Raw genomic sequence first — 6876 nt, 5'->3', positions numbered from 1 at the left:
GTTCCAAAAGCGTCTCTCACTGTCTCTCTCTTCTCTATTCACTATCTGTCTGTCTGTCCCTGTTTCCTCTATCTTACTATCTCTCTGTCGATCTCTTTGTCCCACGGCCTCTCTCTATCTGTCTCTGTCTCTGTCTGTCTGTCGGCCGGCCGGTCGGTCTGACCGTCTCTCTCTCTCTCTCTCTCTCTCTCTCTCTCTCTCTCTCTCTCTCTCTCTCTCTCTCGTTACGCACTTTCAACATAGATGCACCATTGTTACTGACATCAATAGCAAACATAGTCATTGTCAAACCTGATTTATTTATTTATTTATTTACACTTTTAATGAACAGCCAAATGACTCAATGTGTAATTTTAATGGAGGGGGGGGGGAGCTCAATAAATTCAACAATGTTAATTTTGAGAGAAATACATGTAAAAAACCCAAAGTTGTTCACAAAGGAAAACTCAGTTTGAACACGATTGGAATAATTTCGGATAATTGGATAGTGAAGAATTGTCGAGTTATTCTACAAATGTGATCTCATCTGCTTTTCTTTTTATATTACACACTTGTTTTTATGAGTAATTTGCGATATTGCAACATTCAGTTATATGGCACCTAACACTTTTGAGAAATTTTCAAATTATGAAAATCAAATTATCCAAAATTAGTTCCAATTGTGCTTTTGATAAACTCTTTTAGATTAACCTTATAGGAGCATGCCTTATGTCGTTTAGCAGAGAATTCCAGAGTTTTGTAGCCATGGTAACGTTCCTTTTTGTAGCACGGTAATGAAAACGCCGTTGACCAGTATTTAAAACTGACTGTGATGTTGTTAATGTTACTGCACAAACGCGTATCCTTATTTGAACAGTTCAGAAGTAATTATGAATTAAGCCGGATTTGAAAAATGAGGATGCAGCCAATTATCAAGCAGTAGTATTCGCAATGCAACATATGCTACGCTAATAAAAAACATCATTGAATCAACGAAATGAAAAGATTAGACGTGTTTTATACTGTATTCTAATGGTATCACTCCCTTGTCGCTTTTTGCTCCCTCTCGAATCATACTTGGATTGACGGCCGTGGGCCTTCTTGCGATACAGCCCGGGGCGTAAACTACAAATTAAACCGATTGACCCAATTCATACATGGTTCCCGATCGGTCGTCGGTGACAGTCCCCCGGTGGGAAATGGCTAAGCTTCTCTCAGCCTATTATGAAACAGGGGAGGTCGTCGGAACTACGCCTTTGCGACTTTCTTATTTTTCATGCACGATAACTAGATGCATCATTTCAACATGGCTGCACCATTTAAATTTTTTGTATCTGGCCAGAGTTGGATTAACTCAAGTTGGCTAAGACTGATAAATCCAAAACTTTCACTGATGCCTTTAAAATGAATCAATTTAAGAACTTGTCTTAGGAATATGACTTTACAAAGTGCTAATAACAGTATAGTGTTGAACACCTGTGAGCGGAACGCTGCAATACGCGATTTTTTTCTGCATGCACATCCTTTACAAATATGCGGGCTTGTGATAGTTGGGGGGGGGGACTTGAAAAATTTTGATCATATAGAGGGAGGGGGGCATTTGAAATTTTTTTAGGGTATTGAGGGGGGATCTGAAAAAAAATAAGATTTCAATCGCGATTCCTCCAGACCCCCCCCCCCCATTCGTTATTTGTGAACGCAGCCTTATTTATAGGCTTGTTTGTTTTTTTACAACAAATCACACATGTTTAGATTTTTTCGAGATAAAAGTCATGAAATGTAACAAAATGGAAAAAAAACGTCATGGCGGTCAACGGGTGAGCGTGGTGTTGTCATCGCTCTCCTCTGTTTTGTCCTTATCTCCGCTTTAAACCCCAAAACGGATTTACTCAACGATAGCACTGAAATGGGACGCCAAAGTCAATCAACTATTTCACCTTTCTGGTCGAAATGCAGCAATGAGGCACTCTGGAGACTGTTTTTGATGAAAACCCCAGCAAACAACAGGGACACGACACGCAAATCAACAATGGCGTACGTAGAGGTTTCTACAGTCAAACGTGTGTACGTATTATTTCTGCTTCTCAGTGGTGATATACACGTAATCCAGGGCCAACTAGATATCCTTGCGGATATTGCTCCCGGCCTGTGAGAAATAACCAATACGGGCTCCTCTGTTCAGAGTGCAACTTGTGGCTTCACACAAAATGCGAACGAATACCTGATAGTGAATATATTCGTCTTTGGAACTCTCCGACTGAAACGTGGACATGTTCAAAATGCTCATTACCCAATCTATCTGACTCCTTCTTCCGTCATGAACAACTAGCTACAACTCAGACAGAACCGTTGATGTCCCCTGATAGTCCCCCACCAAATGAACAATTTTCTAATCGTCATTGTGGCCTTAAATTTACCATCAGAATGCGCGTAGCATCTGCTCTAAACTCAATGACCTGAACCTGCACTTTAGTGATAACACATGGAATATAATAACTCTGACCGAAACTTGGCTCAATCCGACGATATTGACTCTGAAATTCTCACAGGTAATTACAGATTATTTCGCAGAGATAGGCAAGACACGACAGGGAAGAGTAAAAGAAAGGGTGGTGGTGTATTGATTGCAACGAGGGACGATTTAAACGCAATACGTAGAACAGACCTTGAAACAAACATGGAGATTGTGTGGGTACAGATTGCTGTGGATAAGTTTAAAATCTTTTTGGCGACTGTGTATATCCCACCAGATTCACCAGAAGCAATCATGCTGGAACTGGACGAATCTTTAGACCGCGTTGTAAATAATGCCAACACCGATGATGTTATTTTGATTCTCGGAGATTTTAATTTATCTGACATTGCATGGAATCGTACAGCTGACAATGCATTGGAACCAAGCACCTGGAACACTGGCAAGTCTGATCGTTTCATCGAAATTATTTCTGAGCATGGGCTTCTTCAATTCAACCCCCATAACACATGTAACTCACACATTCTAGACTTGGTATGTAGCAATGATGCAGGAGTATCAGTTAGCCCAACCGACCCAGCTGTGCTATCCGATCACAGTGCACTGGAATGCTCATTATCACATCGGAGCATTGGAGGTGTGAAAACACATGAGCGCTTTGTATACAACTTCAAAAGGGCTGATTTTCAACATCTAAAAACTCAGCTCAATTTAACACCCTGGAGTATTCTCGACTCTGCTGATACCATTGATGAATGCACTGAACTTTTCTACGACATCTTGTTTGCAGCTATAAATGACAGTGTTCCTAAGGTACGAATCAAGAAAAGAAAATTCCCAACGTGGTATACGCAGGACTTGATTTGTTTACTCAAGGAAAAAGAGCAAGCTCGCAAAAAATACCGGGCTTCATTGAATCCTGCAGACTATTCTCGTTTCTCGCGTAAGCGTGCTGATTTTAAATTACTACGTAATTCTATTTACGAAGACCACTTACTTGAACTGCAAAATTCAATCAGCGCAAATAGTAAACGTTTTTGGTCTTTCGTTAATAGTAAGCATAATACTAGGTCATCACCCTCTACTGTTAATTATAAGGGGACTTTGGCTGAAAATTCAAAAGATATTTCTGAACTTTTTAACCATTATTTTCAATCCATTTTTACTAAAGATAATGTGACAGATTTACCAGAATGTAATCAGTACTCTTGCAATGTTCTTAACACTTTCGACATATCAGCTGATCAATTACTAGCTGCATTGAAAGAGATCGAGCCGACGAAAGCGTGTGGTCCTGATGGCATTTCAGGAATTATTTTAAAGAACTGCGCTGAAGAGCTGTCTGTTCCTCTTACAATCATATTTAATAGGTCTTTGCAACAAGGTGTTTTTCCAGCTATTTTCAAGCGTGCAAACGTTGTCCCTATTTTTAAAGCTGGGGACCGAACTGAGGTTGGAAATTACAGACCAATCTCACTTTTGCCCTTATTCAGTAAGATTTTTGAGAAAGTAGTGTACAATAATCTTGTTAATCATGTTAAATCTGTCATATGTGAAAGCCAACATGGGTTTGTCAGCGGCCGTTCGACCACGACAAATCTGATATCTTATATTAATTATATCAGCACAGTGATGGACAAAGGAGGGCAGGTTGACTCTATTTACTTGGATTTTTCAAAAGCTTTTGACTCGGTCGACCACACTTTATTAATTCATAAACTTCAGTCATATGGTATAGGTGGTAATTTGTTAACCTGGCTTTCCACATATCTTCAATGTCGTTTACAAAGGGTAGCTTTTGACGGGGAACTGTCATCATGGGGACATGTCACATCAGGTGTACCCCAAGGGTCTATTTTGGGTCCGCTCCTCTTTGTACTTTATATCAATGACATGTCTGAATGCATGAACCATGCAAATTTATCTTTGTATGCTGACGATTCCAAGTTATTTATGGCCATTACTGATATGTCCGATTGCATCAAACTACAACAAGATATCAACCAGGTTGTGAAGTGGACGAGCAAATGGAAGTTGTCATTAAATGTTAAAAAATGTTCATGTATTTCATTCACTTTGAAAAAAAACGTCAAAATATTTCCTTACAGATGTGCTAAGCAAACTATCTTGACTCGCACCAACTTTGTAAAAGACCTTGGTGTATTTTTAACAAGTAAACTTAACTGGAGTATGCACATTAACCATGTTGTTTCAAAGGCTTTTAAAATGCTTGGATTTATCAAGCGTTCTTGTAAATATTTTAATAGCATCAAAGTTTAAAAACATTGTATGTCTCCTACGTCAGAAGCCACGTTGAATACTGCTCACCCATCTGGTCCCCTCATCAATTATTTTAATAAGGAAATTAGAAAGAGTCCAAATAAAATTTATCAAGTATCTTTGTTTCCGAAAATCGATGGCTTACTCAAGGGCTCTGTATAGTAACCTATGTTATGAATTTCGCCTCCCCACATTGGAGAACAGGCGAAAATTTTTAGACACTCTTTTTCTTTATAAAATCCTTCACTCAGTTTATAGTGTACCAGATGTCCTTGCACAGATTCATTTTAACGTTCCTGCTTTTACATTGCGTCGTGCTGTTCTTTTTAGACCAGTGTCAGCACGTACGAATATCTTGAAACACTCATTTTTATCACGATCTCAGACATATTTTAATTCTATCTGTAACAAGCAAAATTTAGATATTTTTAATAACTTAAGTAATTTTCGTCATGGATTATGTAAGATCCTTTTTTCTGAATGATTACTTTTATCTGGATGTTTTTTCTGTGTGTCTTTCGCTGTGTTGCTGTTTTTGGTTATTTCTTATGTGAATTCTCCTGTCTGTTTGTTTACGTTGTAACTGTTATATATTTTTCGTTTTTGTATTATATTTTTATTTTCAAACGAACCTGTTATTGGGGCACCTGTTGGTTCGAGATTAATAAAATAAAATAAATAAATAAAATAAAATAGATTTTGTTAAACTTTTACAAACATTACAACAATTGGATGACATGAAAATGGTATTCATTTTTCATTGAATTACCTAAGCTTACACAAATTTGAATTGGAAAATGTAAAACATATTTAAAAAGGAAAACAAAAAATTTTCAAGTCCCCCAAAAAGGTATAGAGCAAAATTTTCCAGTCCCCCCTCTACTTCCCCCAAAATTTTCGAATCCCCCCTGAATTCCCCCAGCCCCCCCCCAACCGTTTTTTTTGTGAACGCAGCCTTACTACAAAGATAAATCATGATACTTCTGCGTCTGCTTATGGCAAGTTCAAAAGTTGCCTGCCCGTCCCATCCCCGCTCTCTGGTGAAAGAGAAAAGTTGCCCACCCGTCAAGAAACTTCTTGCGAAGTATCTTTTCATGCAAGCAGTTTTGTTGATACCCTGATTTATATCAACTACGAGTTTTGAATTCCCTCTTTTACTTTCGCTTTTTGCAAGTCTCCCAAGTTATGTAAGATAAGTTTTGACACTTCGTCATTTGATCAGCCCGTACGGGGCCGTAGCCTGACCAAATTTGACAAGGGGACAGAACCAAAATTTGCTAGGATTTGAGTACTTTATGTAAATTTACACATTGGCTGTATGGAAAATTCTAGGGGAGTTGTACCCCTCCCCAGGCTAAGGCCAAGTACTCTGCCTTATCGTCGTGCTGTTAAGAAAGTAACTCATTCATCTACTAGTAAAATTTCCTTAATATCTTACACAAGGTTCATACATCTAGCGGTTGTTGACACCAACATTATTGATCAAAACACCAGAATCTAAATTATAAGTCGATTTGCATACAAAGCTAATTGTCGACATCCACAAAGACGTTAATTGTGTTTTACGAGTTTGTTTAGCGAACGTTGACGAAAACAACATATGTTTGAATTTTATTAAGAAAAATGAAGGTAGTCTCAACAAAATGAATTAATATGATAATTTCACGTGGTAGTTTTGTAACGTGTCAGTCTTGAATAACTAATCGTTAAATGGAAATTGTGGCTTGTGTGATTATTTCAAGAGCTGTACAGATACTTTGTGATCGGATAAATAATCATTTATTCTATGCTTGAAACCACGTCTTTTAACCGTGCTTCCACAATATCGCTAGCTCTGGTTCTACGAAGGCACATCTAGACATGGGACAAGCTGTACCTTGAGCTATGCCCAGCGTAAACTTCAGCTTGTCTATCTGAAATAATGTATATGTACTGATTGAAACGTATAGTTCATACTTTGAACTGTCCATGTTTGAATGAAGATCCCGAGTACCCCAATTGACCCCGTGAGCGCCAAAGTCATTTTTTGTTGATTTTATAAAATATACCCTGGTCATTTTTTTCAGATTTTTGCCAACATTTTGATAAAAAACTGTTGCCAATGAAATGTGATGTCCGATTGGTCCAAAATTATCAAAAAATTA

The sequence above is a fragment of the Ptychodera flava genome, chromosome 15 (genome assembly GCF_041260155.1).
Source record: "Ptychodera flava strain L36383 chromosome 15, AS_Pfla_20210202, whole genome shotgun sequence".
Lineage (NCBI taxonomy): Eukaryota > Metazoa > Hemichordata > Enteropneusta > Ptychoderidae > Ptychodera > Ptychodera flava.
This window is presented reverse-complemented; position numbering follows the sequence as displayed.